A 25,114-nucleotide genomic window follows, 5' to 3' on the forward strand; every position below is an offset into this window, starting at 1 on the left:
AAAATATTATTTTTCCATGAGCAGTTTTTCTCATGTAATGTTCCTACCACCATGAAATAAAATGTGTTTTGAGGCTTTGACTTTGACCACATAATACGCCTCACACAGGCCTGCTTGAATTGGGGTCTATAATTTCAATCCTGGGAATTTACAACAAATTTGTACTAAAACGTAGAAATTCCTAGACTGAACCCCCCTTTTTAAACACCTGTATGCAGGCACCATCTATATATATAGTTCTATACTATGTAATATTTACATTTCTCCAACAGAGGCACATAAGTTTAGTCGCTGCATTACAATTTACACATTTTAAAAATTGACGTACAAATTGAATTCTTCGAACCCATCCCTGCAATGCATATAATAGCTCAAGCAGGGATCTGCTAAAGTCAGGATCCTTGAGGTTCTGTGAAAAGTACCCTGACTAGCTCGAGATAGGCTTCAACAAACATCTCCTTCCATCTCTCTTTACGCCACAAACCCTGATGAAGAGGATTGACCCATATATCTCATTCGCCTCAGCCACAGGGACATACACAACATCTGTCAATGAGCTGTGGGTGCGGCCATAGAAAATGTAGACGAAACACCCCCATCACCAGCCACACCCCCACTCGCATCCATGTGCCACCACTGAAGAACACAAGCAACAAGTTCATGCATGTTAAAGCATATATCAGTTTTGAATATGCTAGTAAAAAAGCTGAAAGGATCAAGTACTCACCCAAGATTTATTAACAAGTATGTATTTATGAGGATACACATTACCTGGCAGCAAGGGAACGAATGGACAGATGAATCCTACAGCAGACACAGAAGCAAGATATTTAATGCCAAGTAGTTACCAATATGATCCTAGTACAATGAGTTGCTGAAGCGTGCTGTGATAAGAGTACCTCCGGAATGGCCAAAGGAGTGCCTCCCATCATCTTGGTCAATCCAGCAGAGCAAGCCCAGACCAGCTAGGAGGAGCAGGCCACCAAAAGCACAAACGAAGCATCTCACCAGGCTGACATGGCACAGATTAGATTGTTAGAGTGCTTTGCTTATATGCAGGAAAGTTCACTGGGGAAGGAAGCATGCATTCTTGCATAATAGACTGAACAGTTGGCACTTACAAGGGCAAGAATGTCGCCTGAAGCTGAAGTTGTGAGGATCAGAACCCCTATGCAGACAGATGCAATGCTGCATGCAGCAGTCCTACGCCGTTTTGTCTCGTTCAAATTGCCTAAAGAGTCAGCAGACAAGTTTATTAGCTACCTTAACTGAAATGCACATACTTAGAAATTTTAAGTATATAAAATCAGTAATGTGATTGCCCAGACATACTTGCAGTACAGCTGCTTCTCAATGAGGGGGTCATTAATTGATTCTACTACAACATCACTTATTTCAGCTGACCCTTGTTCATGATCATCATCTCCAAGGGTACCCCTCAGCTTTTCCTCGTCATTTTCTTGGCTCAAGCGGGAGTGATGCTTGGAGAGAAGATGGGAGGGGTACCTCATCTGGAGGAACATACCTAAGAATCAAGATGGACACAGCAACTATAGTGAACGCGAGTAGTGTGCCTACACTAACCTGCAACCAAAAACAAAACCTTTTTAGTTCCAAACATTTTTCAATAATGCTCATATAGTCACATGCATACACTACAATAATCTCTGGGGATAAGGTTCATTAATATAATTGAGCTCAAGATGAAGTCCATATACGTTCTCAAATAACATGTTTGGTAAATCCTTACCATTCCAGCCAGTTGAGAGACATCCATGAAGAAAGCAAGAGCAGCTGCGCAGATGCCAGTCACTATTGTGCTTTTGACTGGAACTTGTGTCGTCTTGTGGACATCAGAGAAGAACGATGGTAACAGGCCATCTCGTGCCATGGCCATCAATATTCTTGGCTGAAGGAAATATCAAAGTAGAAGTATGAATATCCATGGCAGCATAAATTGAAGTTGTACGATGCATATGCTTGTTGAGAGAACAGATAAAGCAGAAGACTGACTTATATATATCCAGATTATATGCCAGTATTCTTCAGATTTTACTCATTTAAAGCCATGCCCACTTGGCTGAAGGCTCGTATTCTATCGACTCTAATCACAGAAGAAATTTATGATACATTGATTAAGATATGCTTATACCTGTGGCAATATAGATCCCATCAAGGTTGAACAGAGAGCAAGAACAGCACCAGTTGTTACAAGATACCTAAAACAAGATAAGCACATGAACAATCTCAGTCGGACGCACACCAGATCATCCAGGATAAAAATGAGAAGCAGTCCTTACATTGCCCAGTGCATCCCATGTTTGGCAAAGGCGGATGAAATAGGGGTGTCCTGGGTCCATAGCAAAGTATGGTACCAGACCAACAATAACAACTGAAACCAACATGTACAAGGTACAGCAAATCGACAATGCTGTTCCAATTCCCAATGGCAGATCTCGTTGTGGATTCTTCACCTGTCAGAAGTTAACAACAACAACAACAAAGCCTTTAAGTCTCAAACAAGTTGGGGTAGACTAGAGTTAAAACCCAGCAGAAGCAATCAAGGTTTAGGCACGTGAATAACTGTTTTCCAAGCACTCCTATCTAAGACTAAGTCTTTGGGTATATTCCATTCTTTCAAGTCTCCTTTTATTGCCTCTACCCAAGTCAACTTCGGTCTTCCTCTGCCTCTCTTCACGTTACTATCCTGGCTTACGATTCCACTACTCACCGGTGCCTCTGGAGTTCTCCGTTGGACATGTCCAAACCATCTCAACTGGTGTTGGACAAGGTTTTCTTCAATTTGTGCTACCCCTAATCTATCACGTATATCATCGTTCTCAACTCGATCCCTTCTTATATGACTGCAAATCTAACGCAACATACGCATTTCCGCGACACTTATCTGTTGAACATGTCGTCTTTTCGTAGACCAACATTCTGCACCATACAACATAACAGGTTTAATTGCCATTCTATAAAACTTGCCTTTTAGCTTCTGTGGTACCCTTTTGTCACATAGGACACCAGATGCTTGGCGCCACTTCATCCACCCTGCTTTGATTCTATGACTAACATCTTCATCAATATCCCCGTCTCTCTGTAGCATTGATCCTAAATATCGAAAGGTATCCTTCCTAGGCACTACTTGACCTTTCAAACTAATATCTTCCTCCTCCCGAGCAGTAGTGCCGAAGTCACATCTCATATACTCAGTTTTAGTTCTACCGAGTCTAAAACCATTAGACTCCAAAATCTCCCGCCATAACTCTAGTTTCAGATTCACTCATGTCCGACTTTCATCAACTAGTATTACATCGTCCGCGAAAAACATACACCAAGGGATGTCCCCTTGTATGTCCCTTATGACCTCATCCATCACTATAAGACAAACATATAAGGGCTCAAAGCGGACCCTTGATGTAGTCCTATCCTAATCAGGAAGTCATCCGTGTCTCCATCACTTGTTCGAACACTAGTCACAACCTTGTTGTACATGTCCTTAATGAGCCCGACTGTACTTCGTTAGGACTTTATATTTGTCCAAAGCCCACCACATAACATTCATTGATATTTTATCATAAGCCTTGTCCAAGTCAATAAAAATCATGTGTAGGTCCTTCTTCTTCTCCCTATACCGCTCCATAATTTGTCTTATTAAGAAAATGACTTCCATGGTTGACCTTCCGGGCATGAAACCAAATTGGTTCATAGAGACCCGCGTTATTGCTCTCAAGCGATGCTCGATAACTCTCTCCCATAGCTTCATAGTATGGCTCATCAACTTAATTCCCCGGTAATTAGTACAACTTTGAATATCTCCTTTATTCTTGTAGATCGGTACCAATATACTTCTCCTCCACTCGTCAGGCATCTTGTTCGATCGAAAGATATGGTTGAACAGCTTGGTTAGCCATACTATAGCTATATCCCTGAGGCATCTCCACACCTCGATTGGGATACCATCCGGTCCCTATCGCCTTACCTCTTTTCATCATTTTCAACGCCTCTCTGACCTCAGATTCTTGGATTCTCCGAACAAAGCGCCTATTGATATCATCAAAAGAGTCATACAACTGAAAGGTTGTGTCCTTATTCTCACCATTGAACAATTTATCAAAATACTCTTGCCATCGATGTCAGATATCATCCTCCTTCACTAAGAGATGCTCCATTTCATCCTTAATGCACTTAACTTGGTTGAAGTCCCTTCTCTTTATCTCATGAACCCTAGCCATCCTATAAATGTTCTTCTCTCCTTCGTTCGTACTCAAATGTTGGTAAAGATCCTCGTACGCTCTACCCTTTGCCATACTTACAGCTCGCTTTGCAGTCTTCTTTGCCACCTTGTACTTCTCTATGCTGTCCACACTCCTGTCATGGTACAAGCATTTATAGCATTCTTTCTTCTCCTTAATAGCCCTTTGGACTTCCTCGTTTCACCACCAAGTATCTTTAGCCTCGCCTCCACTTTCTTTGGTTACCCCACACACCTCTGAGGCCACCTTCCGAATGTTGGTTGTCATCTTCTCCCACATATTGTTTATGTTCTCTTCTTCCTTCTAAGAGCCCTCTTTGATAACTCTTTCCCTGAATACCTCTGACGTCTCCCCTTTCAGTTTCACCACTTTGTTCTTTCAATCTGAGCTTATTTATCCTTACGGGCACACACCTGAAAACGAAAGTCTGCCACCAAAAGCTTATGTTGAGAAACAACACACTCCCCTGGTATCACCTTGCAACCCAAGCATGCTCGTTTATCCTTTCTTCTTGCGAGGACAAAGTCAATCTGGCTAGAGTGTTGTCCGCTACTGAAGGTCACTAGATGAGATTCTCTCTTTCTAAAAAAAGTGTTGGCTATCATCAGGTCAAAAGCTACCGCGAAGTCCAGAACTTCCACCCCCTCCTGATTCCTACTACCATACCCAAAACCTCCATGAACTGCCTCGAAACCTGCGCTTGTAGTACCTACATGCCCATTAAGATCTATAAAAAGCTTCTCACTACTAGGTACAACTCTAATCAGGCTATCTAAGTCTTCCCAGAACTGTCTCTTAGCACTCTCGTTGAGGCCTACTTGGAGGGCATACGCACTAATTACGTTCAAGACCATATCACCAACGATAAGCTTGACTAAGATAATCCTATCTCCTTGCCTTCTCACTCCCACCACACCATTCTTGAGGCTCTTATCAATCAAAACTCCTACTCAATTTCTATTCACGACTGTCCCTGTGTACCAAAGCTTGAAATCCGTATTATCCACCTCATTCGCCTTCTGACCCTTCAATTTAGTCTCTTGAACACATAATATATTTACACGCCTCCTAGTCGCGGTATCAACTAATTCTCTTAACTTACCTGTAAGCGACCCAACATTCCAACTACCTAAACGGATCCTAGTTGGTTCGACTAGCTTCCTTACCCTTCGCACCCGTTGACTCAGATGTGAAGACCCTTGCTTATTTTTCACTACACCCGGGCGCCGATGTAGCACGCCACTAAGGAAGCGACGACCCGATCCTTGCTCACTTGACACCATGCAATAAGATAATTATATATTACATTTTCTCAGATGAGGGAATTATATTTTCTAATCGATGCTAACAATCCAGCAAATAAGAAGGTCCAAAGCAATTAGGGAAATAAGACATTTCCTAACCTCCTCAGCAGTGCTGGCAACTGAATCAAAGCCTATGTAGGCAAAGAAGACAGTTGCTGACCCGGCAAGCATTCCATTCGCTCCATAGGGGAAAAATCTGAAATCAATGAAGTGTATGTGCGCTAACTACTGGCTTGAGAAAAGAAACAAAGCATCAGGGTCATTAGCATTACCCTCCAGCAACCTTGTAGCCAACCCATCCTGTTTGGAAGCCGATGTAACTACCGGCTACGATAACAAATAACATCACAAAGCAATTTAGGACTGTCACAACTCCTTGCACAAATGAACTCTGAAAAAAGAAAAAAAAACAGAAAGGAAAGATCAGGTGTCACATTATCAGAACATATGTAAGGTAGCTTTACTGAATTTGAAGAAGGTAGCAACCTCTTTTATCCCGACACATAGCAGACCTGTGACAACGAAAACCAGGAAAGCAGCACAAGGATCAACAACGACATCAAGCCATGGGATCTCATGCCGTGCTAAAATCCATGGCAGACTATCCTGTCCTCCAAAAAATATGGCCTGAAAACATAAAGTTTTTGTTTTCAAGTTTGTATAAGGAGATTGGAGATTAACTACTGATCAATATCTGCATGAACACATCAGATGCAGGGGAATTCGACTCACTAGATTGGGAGATATGCCACGGGCAACAGCTGATCCACCAATTGTATATTCAAGTATCAAAGCCCAACCAATCAACCATGCAACTCTGCATAATGAAGCAACGAACAATGTGAGAACATAAACTCAACAGCACAGGAATTCCATATATGAACAATGTTCACTCCATCATATATCAGTAAATTACCCTTCGCCAACGCATATGTATGAATAATGGTAGGCGCTTCCAGCAGAAGGGCAACGGCTAGCAAGCTCTGCATAGCAGAAGGCTGAAAGGGCAGCTGCTATTCCGGCTATCAGAAATGAAAGTGTCAATGCCGGCCCAGAATGCTCCCGGGCAACTGTCCCAACAAGAACGTACACCCCGGCTCCAATCGTCGACCCAACACCTGAGGAATGACACAGCAGTTCCATCATCAATACTTTTGTTGGTGAGATACTATAATTAACATAACAAAAACAGGGCTCTTTGGTCCAAAATACTATATAAGCCATCTGCAGAAGCTCTTAAGAATCCGTGGAAAATACTTTCGAGAACATCAGAAGCGTATAAACATTGCTATGACAAAAATGACATGTCTTGAGCTATTTTATGAGTTAGATTGTTCACAAGTTATTGAACTATTTTGTTTTGAAATGCTATGATTTAGTAATATATATATATGCACAATGGGCATGAACATGAACAGAGTAGCAATGCCCGGAACAGTACGGAGCCAACCACCCACCTTACCAACACCGACCCAACACCAACCGAGCAGAGGAAGCACGGAAGGAAAGAAACTAGAGAGACAAGCAACTGAGATTCCTCCCAACATTTGGAAACTAGAGAAAGAAGCAACTGAGGTTCAGGACTAAGAATCCGATCGATGAGACACGAATTGGAAACTTTGTAAGTGAAATCTTAGAGTAGTATAGCTCTAGCTCGAGTTTCAGACTGAACTGAATCCGGCAAATTCAAATCAAATCATGTAAAGGCATTTGTTTCGCCGCCACGGCTGACAAGAAGCACGAAAAGCACCTTCGCCCAAGGGAAAAAGAACACAGCGAAGCTTGCACCTTTCGAGGGTCCGACAAAATTCGCCGCAAAGATCCAACGAAATTAGCCAGCCAACGAGAGGCTCAGGCATCAGGGAATTATATATAGTAAGCAGAAGGAGAAGGAAGAGGTGATGTAAAGTGAGAGAGAAAGAGAGAAGAGGTCCCTGACCGATGGCGACGAGCTGAGTGACGGAGAGCTCCTTGCGGAGCTGGTGGGCGCTGCCGGCGGCGCGCGTCCGCTCGGAGTCCACCTGCTTCCGGCGCATCAGCGCCCGGACCCCGCCGCCCATCCCCGCCGGCCCCTTCAACCGAGCACCACGGAAGGACAAGGGGAAGCAAAGCAAAGCAAAGGCGCGCCTTTTCCCGCGGCCGGCTCCGGAGAGCTCGATGAGGGGGCTGCTGCTGCCGGCCCCCGGCCGCCGGCCGCCTCTGCCCCTTGCTTGCTGATGCTGAGGGCCGGTTGAGGCTGAGCAGGGGGGATTGATAATTGACTACCCCTGTAGGGGGGAAAGGAGGGGAGTAAGCAATCAAGAAAGGCGGCGTCTCCTTGGGGATATCTAACGGACGGCGACTCCGCACTTTTATAATAGGCGCTTCGCACTGTTATAATTTACGCTACGATTTTGGCACCAGGAAGAAAACAGCTATATAAAAATATTATTTTTGCTTGCATGGCACATCAACTCCTCATGTCAGCATGGATCCGAGTCAGTGGGACGTGTGAAATGTCCTCCTGTCCCTGCCCTCTCCATCTCCACCCTCTTTCTCTCCACCCACGTGACGCGCATTTCGTCGAACGCTCTCAGGGCGAGCACCGCGCACTCTCACTTGGAGTAGGCCCTGATCAGCACGCTATAGCCGTGGGGCTGCAGGTCGGGCAGGCTCTCCTACACGTTGCCAAGCTTCGGCGTATGCTCCGCGGACAGCAGCGGGACGGCGCGCGCCCCTTCTAGCTTACACAGGTGGAGCGACCGGGCGCGCACGCCCTGTCTGGTGCAGTCCACGGACACGGAGCAACCGACGACGTGGCCCTCGTCATGCGCACAACTCAACTCGGCGTTCGACACGCTGCACGACCTCCCCTCCTCCGAGCTCCATCTGCACGGCACCGGCTTCGCTCTGCAGGGGTCGACGGTGGCGGCGGCGGCGCCCGTGGGTGCGCGTGGCGGATGGCGGCCAGCGATGATCTCCTCCACCTGCATGGCACCAGCGTGCTGGCCGTGATGCTGCTCCTGAGGGCGCTGACACGGCTGCCCGCACGCACTCGCGGCGGCGGCCTTCCCCCCGCGCGCGTGTGCGGTGTGTGCGCAGCGACGGCGTGGGGCGTCTGCACGGCCAGGGAGGCGGCAGCGAAGGCCAGGCAAGGCTGCCTACGCGTGTTCCCACGACGGCTGCGACAGCGTCCAGCTCTCCGTCGAACTCCTCGTCGTCCACGACAGCAACTACGCAGCGACGAGCTCCTGCCCAGCGTGTGCATCCTGCGCGCGTGTGGTGCCGCTTGTGGTTGTCGAGCAGGAGCTCAATGCGAACAACGGCGCTGTCTCCTTGCGCTCAGCGTTGAGCACCTTGCGGTTGCCATTGCAGTCGTGCCACATGACGAACCGCATAGCACACCCGTGCCCGGGGCAGGTCCTGCGCCTGGAGGGGAGACATGCTCACGATGTTGCGACACCACCAAGCAGCCCGCCACACCGTCGTCGAGGAGCGCCGCGCAGGTCTCCTGCAAGCACGGCTTCACCATGTCGGGCTGCCATCGTCCGGTCCTCACTGCCTTTTCTGCTTCCCCCACGAGCTGTGGCGAAGGGATGAATTGTGCTTGATTCAGTTAACAATTGTGTGATCTTCAAATGCTTTTATTTTTTGTGGATATAATGCATGGCCTTGTGCGGAAGTGCTCTACTGCAGCACGGCGCGAGAGGCCTGCGGCAACGCAGAGCCCTGCGGTGACGTCCTGAGGCAGCAGTGCTACAGCGTGGGGTGAGTGACCTGCGGCTGGGTGGACCGTGGAGGTCTGCGGTGACTCGGCCAGCAGCGGCGTGGAGGCGTGTGGCAACTCGTCCCTGGCGGCACGGCGGGAGGAACGAGTCGTCCCTGGCGGTGCAGCGGGAGGAACGAGTGGGCCGAGCGGGAGGGGCGGTCATTTGACATGGGGCTGCTCACTCAGATCCGCGCTGACGTGAGGTGCTGGTGTGCGTGGAACAGTATTTTTCAGCTTGGTTTTTCAGCTGGAACAGTATTTTTTTCTCACAACAAATCATCCGGAATAGTGTTTCGGCTTGTCTTTTCAGCGAAACGAACGTGGCCTGAATAATATTATGAAAACCTTTAGGGCTTGTCGGTTCCTTGGGAACTATCACATGGAACGATTTCCGGCTAGAATGATTAGCTAATTTGCATAACAATTGATCAGCCGGATTGGTTCCTAGCTTCATTCCAAGATAACCGAGCCCTTATTGTGGTCACAAATCAGAAGGAGACATTTTATGCGTACGTGTGAAGCTAGAGTATGCAAAACCTTTCTGTTGAAACCAAATTGAAACGCGCAATATAGGATCAAAGAACGTAATTAAGTATCTAGAAGTAGAGCCGTACAAGCTTTTATCAAATTTACATAATATACTACCAATAGCTAGCGCGCTTAGCAGCTTGATTGCGTGCAGCTGTGCATCTCACATGGCATTTGCCGACCAGATCTCCAATGAATTGGTACGGAAGGTTCATCTATTTAATCAATTATTAACCTGTGTTGGGGATCGAGCCATAGCTCCGGGTGGTAGAGCGGCCGGTCCTGGGTTCGAGCTATGCTCGACTCACGTTTCTCACCGGGGGTTTTCTCCAATATTTATAGCCTCTCACGCGTGATGCCACAATAGGATCGTGACGTGCCTCTGTCGCCTACGAAATCAGAGGATTTCGGTGATCTCAAGAAGGACGCGGTCTTCAGATCTGGGTATAGTTATATGTTTGTTTGTACCGGGGTCGTGTGAGTTGTGTGGGTGTGCATGTGTATGAACCGATGCTACAGCTGTACCTAGATGAGAGACAATAAAAAAAAATTATTAACCTGTGTCTTATCTCGCAGGTTAGATCTCCATTATTTACTATAAGAATCTCCTAGCCTGTTGTTTTGTACGTAGAAAAACTAAACCTCCTGGCATCCAGAGAACTTCTTGCTCGGAATTGAAACAAAAGATGCAGCTGATTAATTCTTTTCTAAAAAGTTTAATAAAAAATACTCTAAACATTTGAATTACTCTGAACATTTGTAGAACTCCAACTGTTCTGACACACATGGATGGATGGTTGTCTGCACATTGGCTTCAAGAATGTCAACAGCCATTGACTAATTCTGGCTCAGAGCTTTGCTGTACGTCTTCAAAACGGAAGCAACATGTTTGTTGCAGGTAGCTTGGTGAATCAGCTGTTGCCTGTTGGCAAACTAAAATTGGCCTCTGGCAGTTGCGTTCCGGAAGCAAAAGGAAATGCAGGCATGCAAGCAATTGGAAGGAATAAATAATGATGATAATGCAATAGAATATATTTCCCTAGATTACTGTGTAGGCATCCGATGAGGAGAAGAAAATGACGCCTCTCCGAGTTGGAAAGCGAGGGATGTAGACATATCGTCAAGACGTCAAATGTAGCCAAATGAGCATGAAACGTGAGACGTGGACGTAGATCTACCTAGCCGTCCAGAAGATGTGATGTGAGTGAAAGGAAGTGCCTAGCTTGTTCTTTCTATTGGGGGAAAAAAATCAGTTCCGAAACAGAAAGGATAAACATATACTTTTTCTACAACTCAATCAGCAACTGTTATCCATATGAAATTATTGTGTGCAATCATTTTGTCCAGATTGCTTGCTATCGGTTTGATTTGGCTCATCAGTTATCTTTATTTCTAAAGCAATTGATTTGAGTGAACTAATGAGATCACACGGTAATACAGAATGGTTGTGTACCCTGATCAGAACAAATTCAAAGACGACCAACCATATAGTAACTTAGCTTATACGGAGTATTATATATGATAGAAAAAGTTCGACCCTAGGGAGCCTTTGTTTTTTTTCCAAATAATGGGTGAGTGGTTTTGTATCTGTAATAATTTTGCACCTATGCGTGCTCTCTTTTTCATTATCTAAAAAAAGGTAAGCCTGTTTGGGCCAGACAATTTCGAAACATGGATGGAACGTATCGAAGTTAGCCCAAATGCATCCTATGCACGGGATCAGGACAGAAAAGATATCGAGAAGCCAGATATGGGCCAGCCCATTAATGGACTTGGGACTTTGTGCAATCCACAGCAACAAACAACAAATCCGTGAGCGAAGATGATTTACAGCTAGTGCAGGGCGCGCGCCACTGGCGGGGTAGGGGAAAGATTATAAAGATGGAGGCGCAGTAGGTATATAGACTCTAAATAAGCAATTGCAGGATTCATAAGCAGCATTCCCTAATTTGCATTCAGAATCACAGCCTGCAATAAGCATACAGAAAGAAGGTACTGGATTTTATTTGGAATTGTGACCGAATGTAAACATGCTGAAATAAGGTAGGCCTATTTGGTTTGAGATCATGGTATCTGGATTAAGTGATAGATAGTAACACAGGGCACGATGGATCAAAGCAATATTTGAGTAAAAAGATCTGCACTTAGTTCTATAATACAGAGAGAAAATAGACGGGGTCTGGGCAGTAGTATTTTGAAGCGTGGAGATAAGCATGTAATGTACAAAGTATTGAGAAGGTCTAAAAGTCCATAAATAAACATGTTGTCATGTTCTATCCTCGAGGTGGCGCTATGTATGTATACATACAAAGGGTATTTGGTTCTGTTGATCCATACCTGTATAAAACCATAATGGTAAGACCGAAGCATATATCTGGATAAGTAGATGACAGAAATTCAACAAAGATCTGATAGCCCTGAGTGAGCAGCCAAACAAAGGGTTTATGTGTGAGGACACGAATATTAGTAAAGACTGGAGGCCAAATGCTTGGAGCTCAATATTCCCAGGAGAAGAACCCAACACAGATGTAGGCGACTCCAATCTGATTCAAAGGTCAAATGAGAACAACAAATAGTATAATGGGTTAGATCCAGGGAAAAACACCAATGTCAATTTCAGTTTCAGATTAAAGCACTAAAACCAAACATATATGCAATTTTAGATCCCCAAAAGAAGAATCAATAGAGCAAACTGTATTCTTCACGTGCTAGGTATTGCACAATGCTGAATTAAGTCATCGCAAAGCATAGTACAATCGGTTATATGGCATATGAAAATCAGGGGCACAGACAAAATAGCCAGTTAGCTCCCCTTGGCATAACAGATTGCAAACACCAAAGCCAGGTGAAACCAGAATAAAGGGCGTACCCAGTGCAAAGAGCTCCCGCTCTATGCGGGGTTTGGGGAAGGGTGTTAGTGGCAAGCCTTACCCTCGCCTGTGCAATACGAGGAGACCACGACTCAACCAGAATAATCTGATTAAAATAGTTGAAAAAGGGAAACACCGTTTCTATCTATGCAGTAGAAATAGGTACATAAAAAGAGAATTTGGTAATTAGGCCGATAGATACAAGCCAAATTTTAATTTGCAAACTCTTTATGGCATTGGCAGATTAATAGCCAAGATTTAACTGGAATTCATTTAAAAAAAGATTTAACTGGAATAAGGGTAGTTTGTTGGTCATGTCCCTGGCAATCTCAAGAACTCCATGTGGCCTACACTGTATTCATATAAAATGCTCAAACCATCTATATAAAACGATGATATGTCGTCTTACTAACATATGGGCAGCTGTTTCTATCTGAACCACATAAAATTTTAGTATTCTAGAAACCGGGGTGCAACCAAACGAGTCTTCACAAGGAGACACATGTATGGTTTTCAGAACTGTACATGAATGGTAAGGAAAAAGAACAGAAGGTAAATATATATTTTTGGCCTCGCACCATGTCATGCATTTTCAACATGGAGGACAGATCTTTAGCTTTATAAAGAGGTGTTAGTAGTATAGGAGGAAGGGAGTGAAGTAACTTAATATGAAAAGCAACTGTAACAATAGCAACTAACATCCTTACAGTCTCAAAGCTCTACACAGGCATATTTGCATGACTAACATTACAAATATACATGAATTTGTTAACAACACATGGAACAGACATAAAGTATACCAAAGCAAGGCATGACAATCTGTTCTTTACATGGAGATGAAAAAAATAGGCCAAACTGCATATGTATTGACTTTTGAGCAGACAATGTTTAAGTTTGATGCCATTTAATTAAGAGGTGTGTGTGTGTGTAAGGGCCAAATAGTGTAGTGCAACAAAAATAAACCTATATGCAAGAAAGAGCCAAAGACTCAGACAGTATTAACTTGTAGGCAGCTGATTGTAAGAGTGCTAACACACACGATAGAGAAATCCACAAGCTCAATTGAATTAATCTACTTTATGTGGTGTAGGTCTGTATTAAAGGCAAGGCATACAAAACCTCACCTTGTTGTTGAAGAGGCAGCTATGATGCCAAATCTTCTGCGCAGCCCTTCCGAAGCAGGCAGCAATAACACCACATATCTGTTCAAGGCTAACCAAGAACTGAAAATCAAAAGGACAACAAAAGAAACAAAGTCAGCTCAAACTGTCGAAGACCGATATTCATAATTGAAAGTAAATTGATAGGAAGCAGCATTACCACCTCGTATCCCTGTCAAGCAGGCAAACCATATAGTATTTAATTTCGTTAGGAGCAACAAGATTACAAAGAAAGAACTCTAAGGACGCCAAGAAGAAAAGGAATGATGCATACCCGATTTGGGCGATGCCGCTGAAGATATCCAAGCAGGGCACTGACGAGCCATAGCGCCATATGGTCCATTTAAAACTGTCAATTTTATAAACAGAGTAGGTGCTAAAATCAACAAAATTGGGGCATATGTTCTTGACAGATCCTAGTATTTCCTATAATTTATACAGATTTTTGGACTATACCTGGATCACTCAAAAACTGGAGAGGAAACTTTAAAAAGATGAAGACGTATGTACCATACTGGCCTCAGCATCCTCGGGCAGCAGTCTTTGTCTGCATGGGCAAAACCTGGAAGATAAAAAAAATTGCTAGAGCAATGGAAGACAGGGCCTGAAGCAAAGTGGATGAAGCAACAACGAATCTGTCCAGAAGAGGAAAAAAATATGAGACCTGCAAGTGATTTTACCTGCAAGCTAGTAGCCTATCCAGAAGCTGAGATTTGCCATATTGCTCTTAAAGATTATCAACGTCCGGCAAAAACAGAATGTATTGCATCGATTTACCGCACAAAGATAGTTCTAAGGACCAAAAACCAATCTGGCCCAAATTGGTGTGATGAAAATATATGAAGCAAAATGAAGTTCAATAGTGACCGTAGCTTTGCCAGATTGTTCAGAAAGGGGTGTCCCAGTCAAAAGGAGCTTGTTATCCATTGGTATGCGCTTCATCTCCCTCAATAGTCTACACTTAGAATTTCTCAACCGATGCCCCTTTAGAAATCATAGAACTGACATGTAAATACAAAACGGGAAAAAAGCCATAAAAGAGCAATAAATCTATAACATTGGTTTTTTCTGTCACCTCATCCACAACGATGTACGTCCACATACAGTGAGCAAGAAACCTTGCACCTACCATGGCAATCTCATATGAAGTCACTACTATAGGAAAATCAGGACCAGCAATTTTAGGAATGAATTTTTTTTTCCTATGTCAGCCCGGGCCACTTTATCTCCATGATAAGCGTTTGAGTAATAGCCTGAAACAACCAAAGAAAACAAAGATATGTGTCATGCCTTCTAACTACATGAACAAATTTTCCAATTCCAATATACTGTGTTTATGCTACCCATCTGATTGACCTCACCAGTTCAGAAACAAGAAAACAGTTTGCTTCCAAGTCAACTTTAAGTGGGTAAACATACATTGCCCATCTCTGATCAGTTTAGAAACAGGAAACCAGCATCATTTGGTTTAGAACTGAAGTGTCCCATCTCCTGAAAGCTATTTTTTCTGTAAGAATTTTTGCAAACAAATAGCATATGACCCAGCACTAATTAGCACTAATTAGAATGTATTGAACTGAACTATTTACCTAACCACCAATTCATGTATCTCTGAATTCAGTTCAATTTTGCAACAAGGGTGCACTGATATAGTTCAATCTCAAGGATAGATTATTCCAAAGATTTGACAAATAAAAATAAGACCTTCGCTAGACAATAAAAGCATAATAGTTTGGAAAGTTATTAGACCGTAAAACTTGTAGTACTGCAAAACTAAAGGTAATCCCCAACTGAAATTATTGGCAAGCTGCTAGCATGGAAAAGCTAACTCTTTCATGAACCCCACAGTATTAGCAAGGCAAAATTGATATCCAAAGCAAGTTGAATGGTTGAAGTTGCAGCACAAAATTGAGGACAAAATCAACATCCTAGAATTTCCAACATTTGAGTGATCTGCTACCTGACTAAATCGGATTGAACAATTCAACACAATATTCAATCAACCCGAACGCATTGGGACAGGGAAGATTTCCAAGGAAATCAACTTCAGACTGGAATAGATCTAATTGAAACAGAGTGTCGGACGCAGTCATCATGAATTGAAACTAAACATACATAAATAAGATGATATATGAACTTGATAGGTAAAATATAGCACATTTAAAAAATCAGGAGAGAGGACACCAAGGATGCCGACGCATCATGCACGAGATACGATGAGATGAGGGGAAAAGAGGACTTGCGGAGCACTGACCGAGCGCACAGGAAGCACGGCCTGTGTGAGGGTGCCCAGGCTGGAGACCGCACGTGCCTAGGGCGCTGCCGCCGGCCGAACGCGCGGATTGCACCGCCGCCGTTCCATCGCCATTCTCAGGAACCATAGTGAAGAGCAAGGACAGGCAGCTAGGGTTTCGCATATGAGCATATCAGATAAAAATACAATTTCTACATATGGGCATATCAGATCTCCTACGACTAAAAAGAATAAAGTGTGGACATTTTTTTGTGCGACATTTGTTTTGGTTCGTCCGTCTGTCCACGCCTGCGATCCCACGACATCTCCTTGATTGAATGTTGTCTGTCATATGATAGAGGAATCACGGCAAAATAGGAAGTAGAAAATTATTGTGCTATCCATATACACATTGCATGTTTGCATGCACCAGCATACATGACAACGAGCAAAAGAAAAGAGAATTAAGACAAAACGAACATCTTTGCATTTCTGAGAACATTGCCAAATCTGCCTACATTTAATTACTTCCCCTCTTTGCATTTGCAAAAGAGACAGCTTTTTCCTCCTTTCATTTGGTTTGAAGCTCATGTGTTCCATCGCCCTTGATTGCTGTTTCTTGCTTAAATTGCCCTTGCTGAGAAGGCCAAGGTTGAGTTTTCCTTCACTATACATACTAAAATCTATGTTCCTGTTTATCATTGCCGATGCTTTTGATGCAAAGCAATTCAACATTACCATGATCAGATATAAGTTTGAGTCTCTTGTGAGCAATCTCATAGAGGGACTCTCATCCTTTATGTGATCTGCCTCAAGGATATTGGCAGGATGATGGACCTATGTTGGAATGTCGCACCAAAAAGTGTCCACGTTTTGTCCACGATTTATTTCCCATGAATACATGCGAGTACTATGATAACACTAACTACACCAAATGAAAGATTAGAGAGAATTTGCATTGCCTCCAGAATGATTTATTTATTAAGTTCTTTGGACTCTACAGGTAATTTTGAAATATCTATTTGCATGTCTTACCTCGTATCATAATTCAAAATTTTGTAGTTTAATTAGAATATTTAGGTGATTGTATATATATAATATTCAATATAAGAATAATCTATGCATGATCTTCTTGAAAGATTTCTACAGTGTAAAGACATCTTCGTTTTTCATGCATGCTCATGCCAACGCTACGGTAAAAATAAAAGGACAATATATCAATTAAAAAATAAAAACAAAACTCATGCTCAAAGTCAAAGAGATAAATTATGGATGCTTGAATTTTGTCATCCATTATCTACCGGTGTGCCTATAAAATAGACTGAATAAACAATTAAACATAGATAGAAAACTAAATTAATGAAAGGATCATCGCAAGACATCAATCATCTCATAGCTTCGGATAATATCGCAAAGCTACTAAAAACTGTAACCGTGCCCTCACCTCAAACATTGTCCAGATAAATGAATTACAATGAAAGAAATGGATATCGGAGATTTCTTCCTGCCAATATAAAACATTATCTTAGCCGCATCACGGAAAGGTCTATAAAGTAGAGTTTGTGAGCCTGCGACGCCGCGCACTCCGTGAATGTGTTAAATTCATAAACTTTGCTTTTTAGATTAAATGTTACTTTAACGTTGGTATTTAATTTTTACAGTATTGTTATCTTATCGTGCGATCCGTGCGTTTTTAATATAAATTATTAGTTATCCCGTAGCAACGTACGAACACGCTACCTAGTAGAAATATAATTTCGACATATGAACACTGAAATATTCAGCTGCAAAGCATCCAAGGCAGGGCCAACCAACTTACCCAAGAAAGAACATGCCAACATTTTTGTATAGCTCATGCACTTATGACCCTTGTCATCGGGTGACATTGGTCCCCTCAATAACTGCTTCTTTCCTGTTTGGCAATGCTCGATGTGGTGGTCCACATACCCACTCTCAATCTCCCTCTCCGACATCACGGTAAATCGCTGGGATCCCTAGAATCGTACTGCGATGTCTATAGAAATAATTTAGATGGAATTGAAGTGAAGGAACTAATCTATTTTTATAATCCTGACATAGAATACCTCCCTCTCGCTCTCGCTAGCTCTAATTTTGGAGATGTGTGCAATAACAGAAAGCAAAATGAGATTTGCATCTCCAAACCGTAGCAGGCAACCTATGATTAACTCAGTTTCGTTAGATATATTCATCATTATGAATAAAGCTTTTTAGTCAGCTGTTTAACCGAGGCAAGATGAGCATTAAATGGTCCTCCAAAGGCCTGGAAATTAAATGCAAGTGTGCTCACCAGAGGCACGAATCAGGATGCAGGTGGTGCTGAACGTAAGTTGAGCCGGAACTTGGATGGCAGGGGCGTTCTGGGCTTGGCCGTACAATGTTGTAGGTCGAAGATCTGGTGCTCCGAATACAATGGATTAAGTTAGGGTTTGGGACCTCAGTTTCGCACAGCAGGCAGGGAAGAGAAGGGATGGGCGTACCAGCGAAGGGCGGCCGTCGAGGCGAGGTGCGCCGCCGCACCCGGGGCCGGAGCCGGAACCGCGCCACCCACGCCGGTGCGCCGCCCGAGCGGGGGCTGCATCTGCCAATGCGCCGCCGCAGCCAAGGCCGTGGCCGGGTCTGGGGGCGCCGCCGCGTGGGGGCACGCCCGTGAGGGCGGCCGGCGACGGAGGCGAAACCCCAGGCCATCGTTGGCGTCGGGAGAGGGAGGAGTACGGAGAAGAAACGTCGGGAAGGGAAGAGAAGTGTGGGGAAGGAGAAGCAGAAGCTGAGTATATATTTGTCTTCGGGTGATTCTGAAGAGAAGCAGGACGGTGTAAAGGAGACCAGCGGAGAAGCTGGAGAAGCCGGACGGAATAAGAAGAATCCGCTTTGACCAGAATCTGGCGGTATCAATCCCAGCCATTGGGAAGGGAAATCGGACGGACAGGAATTTTAGGGGTGACGTGGCGGCTGCTTCCTTTTGAGGAGCTAACGCTAACGCTAGATATATAGGAGTAAAATTTACAGAGCCCTGGATCGTTGGTGCACATAACTTTTGATTTTGGACGCCTGAAGTTAACCTTGCCTAACCAGCGTTCTCCTGACATATGTCGATTCAAACTATCTATCTGTATGTGCAAGATCTCGAGAGACGGCAACTAGGATTCAGTCTGCCTCTAGAAATCGATTTCTTTTTAGAGGCGGCTGGATATTCTGCCACTTGAAATCAACAGTTTTTAGAAATAGCTGATTTCTATATTAGCAGCCACCTCTAGGAACTATCTATAACCGATTGGCAGTAGTAGCATAAGAAAATCAACCATATCCACCAAAACAAGATAAACCGAATGGTCTTAAAATTTAGAACGCTCCAGTTTCGTTATAAATCACACCGTATACAAATCTCCTTACTAAAATACCATACTAATAAACTCAGGAAGTTTTCGAAAACCATAACTATTTATAGCTGAGTTTTTGAAACTATAACTACCTAATCAAACACTTTGATCAACAATGGCAACACAATCAAGCTACATAATTACAACCACAGTTTGATGTCCTCTGTCATGTCAAAAAGAGTGACACTCTTGTTCCTAGCTGTCATCTCTAGCTCGGCATGACATTTTGGTTTCCTCTAATATTTTCAGATCGAGTTCATTGCTTACATCTCTATTATAAGGGACCAATCAAAACTATACTAGGTCTCTAAAAAAAGTCCACCGCTGAGAGACTACAACCATTGTGCACCAACGAAATTATACCCAGGATTACCGTATCATTAAAATCTATGGCTCATAATCCTTTCTCACAGGCTTCAACTTGATCCGATGGCCAACGTTATTTGGATCTCCCCCGCCCAAGCTTCAACACATGTCTCACACATCTCGCAGGCTACGATAAAATGAAAACCAATGGAAGTCAATCAAGGCAAATATGAAAGTCAATCAAGACAAATAGAAAGGAGGGATCCGTGACTCCAATTAAGGCAATTTCCAGAATTGTCATTATAATAGAAAAACCCACGCCGAGCCCGGCCCCATCTGACGCGCCCCTTCCAAAACTCTCCGTGCCGTTCTGGTATTGCGTTAATAAGGAATGGCGACAGACCTGCCGACATACCCACTTGTATGTTTCCGTCAAGAACACGTGGGACCTGGTTTGGTGACCCCACGCGTTAGTAGGAGCAGTGGAGCGTCTGCAGCGTGGCTAAACCTATAAAGGTCTATCCCTTTCTTCTCATAAAATACCAATGACGGCACCCTAGACAAGGAAGCAAAACGGGTCACTTACAGTCTGAGCCCACAGAGAGGAGATCGATGAAGAGGTTTAGCACATTTGGTATCAAAGAGAGGAGTTAGACCACTGTGTTACAAAGAGAGGAGTTAGAGCGTTGTGTTATAAAAGTAACACACTACACGTCCCGACCGAGTTTACAAAATAAACGAACCAACTTGACACGTAATAATGAAAATAAAAGACCATTATGAAATAGAACACGCAAGCTAGAGACAATTAGTTTTGTTCTAATTTTTAGATATATAGCTTTTGCTATACACCTAAATATACATTATGTCTATATATATATATATATATATATATATATATATATATATATATATAATATATATATATTAAAACTACTTCCTCCATTCCAAATTATAAGTCGCTTTGATTTTTTTGGTACATCCATTTTATTATGCATCTAGATATAATAATATGTCTAGATATATAGCAAAATGGATGAACAAAAAAAGTTAAAGCGACTTATAATTTGGAATGGAGGGAGTATGTATCTAGAAAAGCTGGAACAACTTATAATTTAAAACAGATGGAGCACTTAAAACTTACTTGATAAATCAGTTGATTATGCCAAGAAGAAATGCTTTTTTATTTTGTCCAATAATTTTCATTAGTTAGCTTTCTAATACCCGAAAATCATCTGAAGAAAGAAAAATAGGATGGGAGAGAGGGAGAAACCGAGAAACAACCAAATAAATATCCATTGCGGTTGCGCACATATATTTACGACTATATTTACTATTTAATTTTAAAAAAGATCAAATACAATTTTTTCTTTCATTTATCAAAAGTGAATTATAGAGTTACTTTAAGAAGCTATATCTACTTTAAGAAGCTTGGTACGACATCTTTGATTATCTGGGATGAAGTTTACATGAAGTAGCCATGAAGATCTCCAAGACATGTTTAAGAACTTAGGCCTATTGTAAATTATCTCTACTATAAGGGACCAATCAAAACTATATTAGGTCTTCCAAAAAAAAGTCCCCTGCTGAGAGACTACAACCATTGTGCACCAACAAAATTGTACCCAAGATTACCGTATCATTAAAATCTATGGCTCCTAATCCTTTCTCACAGGCTTCAACTTGATCCGATGGCCAATATTATTTGGATCTCCCCCGCCCAGGCTTCAACGCACACCTCACACATCCCGCAGGCTATGGTAAAATGGAAACCAATGAAAGTCAATCAAGGCAAATATGGAAGTCAATCAAGACAAATAGAAAGGAGGGATCCGTGACTCCGATCAAGGCAATCTCTAATATAAGGGACCAATCAAAACTATTCTAGGTCTCCAAAAAAAGTCCACCACTAAGAGATTACAACCATTGTGCACCAACGATTATGTACCCAGGATTAACGTATCATTAAAATCTATGGCTCCTAATCCTTTCTCACAGGCTTCAACTTGATCTGATGACCAACGTTATTTGGATCTCCCCCGCCTAGGCTTCAACGCACGCCTCACACAGAGAGGAGATCGATGAAGAGGTTTAACACATTTGGTATCAAAGAGAGGAGTTAGACCAATGTGTTACAAGGTGAGAAGTTAGACCACTGTGTTATAAAAGTAACACACTACACGTCTCGACCGAGTTTACAAAATAAACAAACCGACTTGATACGTGATTATGAAAATAAAAGGCCATTATGAAATAGAACACGCAAGCTAAAGACAATTAGTTTTGTTCTAATTTTTAGTTATATAGCTTTTGCTATACACCTAAATATACATTATGTCTATATATATTTATATTAAAACTACTTCCTCCATTCCAAATTATAAGTCGCTTTGATTTTTTTGGTACATCCATTTTGCTATGCATCTAGATATAATAATATGTCTAGATACATAGCAAAATGGATAAACAAAAAAAAGTCAAAGCGACTTATAATTTGGAATGGAGAGAGTACGTATCTAGAAAAGCTAGTACGACTTATAATTTAAAACAAATGGAGTACTTAAAACTTAATAAATCAGTTGATTATGCCAAGAAAAAATGCTTTTTTTATTTTGTCCAATAATTTTCATTAGTTAGCTTTCTAATACCCGAAAATCATCTAAAGAAAGAAAAATAGGATGAGAGAGAGGGAGAAACCGAGGAACAACCAAATAAATATCCATTGCGGTTGCGCACATATATTTACGACTATATCTACTATTTAATTTAAAAAAGATCAAATACATTTTTTTCTTTCATTTATCAAAAGTGAATAATAGAGTTACTTTAAGAAGCTATATCTACTTTAAGAAGCTTGGTACGACATCTTTGATTATTTGGGATGAAGTTTGCATGAAGTGGCCATGAAGATCTTCAAAACATGTTTAAGGACTTAGGCATATTGTAAATTATCTCTACTATAAGGGACCAATCAAAACTATATTAGGTCTTCCAAAAAAAGTCCCCCGCTAAAAGACTACAAACATTGTGCACCAACGAAATTATACCCTGGATTACTGTATCATTAAAATCTATGGCTCCTAATCCTTTCTCACAGGCTTCAACTTAATCCGATGGCCAACATTATTTGGATCTCCCCCGCCCAGGCTTCAACGCACACCTCACACATCCTGCAGGCTACGGTAAAATAGAAACCAATGAAAGACAATCAAGGTAAATATGGAAGCCAATCAAGACAAATAGAAAGGAGGGATCCATGACTCCGATCAAGGCAATCTCTACTATAAGAGACCAATCAAAACTATACTAGGTCTCGCAAAAAAAGTCCCCCACTGAGAGACAACAACCATTGTGCACCAACGATTATGTACCTAGGATTACCATATCATTAAAATCTATGGCTCCTAATCCTTTCTCACAGGCTTCAACTTGATCCGATGACCAATATTATTTAGATATCCCCCGCCCAGGCTTCAACGCACGACTCACACATCCCGCAGGCTATGGTAAAATAGAAACTAATGGAAGTCAATCAAGACAAATACGAAAGTTAATCAAGGCAAATAGAAAGGAGGGACCCGTGACTCCGATCAAGGCAATTTTCAGAATTGTCATTATAATGGAAAAACTCACGCCGAGCCTGGCCCCATCCGACGTGCCCCTTCCAAAACTCTTCGTGTCGTTCTGGTATTGCGTCAATAAGGAATGGCGACAGACCTGCCAACGTACCCACCCGCATGTTTCCGTCAAGAACACGTGGGACCTGGTTTGGTGACCCCACACGTCAGTAGGAGCAGTGGAGTGTCTGCAACGTGGCTAAACCTGGAAAGGTCTACCCTTTTCTTCTCATAAAATACCAACGGCGGCACCCTGGATAAGGAAGCAAAATGGGTCACTTACAGTCCGAGCCCACAGAGAGGAGATCAATGAAGAGGTTTAGCACATTTGGTATCGAAGAGAGGAGTTAGATCACTGTGTTACAAAGAGAGGAGTTAGACCACTGTGTTATAAAAGTAACACACTACACGCCCTGACCGAGTTTATAAAATAAACGAATCGACTTGACACGTGATTATGAAAATAAAAGGCCATTATGAAATAGAACACGCAAGCTAGAGACAATTATTTCTGTTCTATTTTTTAGATATATAGCTTTTGCTATGCACCTAACTATACATTATGTCTATATATATATTAAAACTACTTTCTCCATTCCAAATTATAAGTCGCTTTGACTTTTTTGGTACATCCATTTTGTTATACATCTAGATATAATAATATGTCTAGATACATAGCAAAATGGATGAACAAAAAAAGTCAAAGCGACTTATAATTTGGAATGGAGGGAGTATGTACCTGAAAAGCTGGAACGACTTGTAATTTAAAACAGATGGTGTACTTAAAACTTACTTGATAAATCAGTTGATTATGCCAAGAAGAAATGCTTTTTTTTTCTTTTGTCCAATAATTTTCATTAGTTAGCTTTCTAATACCCGAAAATCATCTAAAGAAAGAAAAATAGGATGGGAGAGAGGGAGAAACCGAGGAACAACCAAATAAATATCCATTGCGGTTGCGCACATATATTTACGACTATATCTACTATTTAATTTTAAAAAAGATCAAATACAATTTTTTCTTTCATTTATCAAAAGTGAATTATAGAGTTACTTTAAGAACCTTGGTACGACATCTTTGATTTTTTGGGATGAAGTTTGCATGAAGTGGCCATGAAGATCTCCAAGACATGTTTAAGGACTCAGGCATATTGTAAATTATGTGGTTAATGCGAGAAATAACTTTATTATGCCTTGTTATGTGTAAGTGTTTCTCGGATTATATATACATGGTCATATACAATTGTGTGAAAGTTGAACTCTGGAAAAATCGTTGTTTGGTTGTTTCCATGTACATCCCTGAATGAAGCCGTAGCGTTAGCACGGGCACTATACTAGTATGGTTAATATGAGAAATAACTTTATTATGTCTTGTTACGTGTAAGTGTTTCCCGGATTGTATATACATGGTCATATACAATTGTGTGAAAGTTGAACTCTGGAAAAAAATCATTGTTTGGTTGTTTCCATGTACATCTCTGAATGAAACCGTAGCGTTAGCACCGGCACTATACTAGTATATAAGATAGCACGATCTCTTCCAACATTGGGAATGAATCCCAGGGGTGGTGGTAGTAGTATATATAATAGTCATCAGAGTGCTGATATTTGCTAATTGTTCTCTAATAGCACCCGCTCTTGTTGCAATTTCCTAATTTCGAAATGTTGCAAAGCCTGAGGTAGAAAAAAAG

General features: G+C 42.2%; 1 long non-coding RNA gene and 1 pseudogene across 10 annotated transcripts; both read right to left on the reverse strand.

Annotated features, from left to right (window-relative positions):
* Window positions 1-81: 81 nt before the first annotated feature.
* Window positions 82-7,869, reverse strand: LOC136504517 (cationic amino acid transporter 2, vacuolar-like; annotated as a pseudogene).
* Window positions 7,870-10,631: 2,762 nt separating this feature from the next.
* Window positions 10,632-18,856, reverse strand: LOC136504393 (uncharacterized). 10 transcript variants are annotated; one of them, XR_010770874.1, is made up of 10 exons: window positions 18,601-18,856; window positions 16,124-18,515; window positions 15,231-15,367; window positions 14,945-15,122; window positions 14,550-14,853; window positions 14,326-14,431; window positions 14,144-14,218; window positions 13,834-13,932; window positions 12,177-12,382; window positions 10,632-10,761 (listed from the first exon to the last, which is right to left on the reverse strand). It is a non-coding gene; the product is annotated as an uncharacterized lncRNA (long non-coding RNA). The 10 variants fall into 10 exon arrangements; XR_010770875.1 differs by having other exon boundaries at window positions 10,703-10,785; XR_010770877.1 differs by lacking the exon at window positions 10,632-10,761 and having other exon boundaries at window positions 11,930-12,382; window positions 16,124-18,278; window positions 18,411-18,515.
* Between the last annotated feature and the right edge of the window lie 6,258 nt (window positions 18,857-25,114).

This window comes from Miscanthus floridulus, chromosome 14, assembly GCF_019320115.1.
Source record: "Miscanthus floridulus cultivar M001 chromosome 14, ASM1932011v1, whole genome shotgun sequence".
Classification (NCBI taxonomy): domain Eukaryota; kingdom Viridiplantae; phylum Streptophyta; class Magnoliopsida; order Poales; family Poaceae; genus Miscanthus; species Miscanthus floridulus.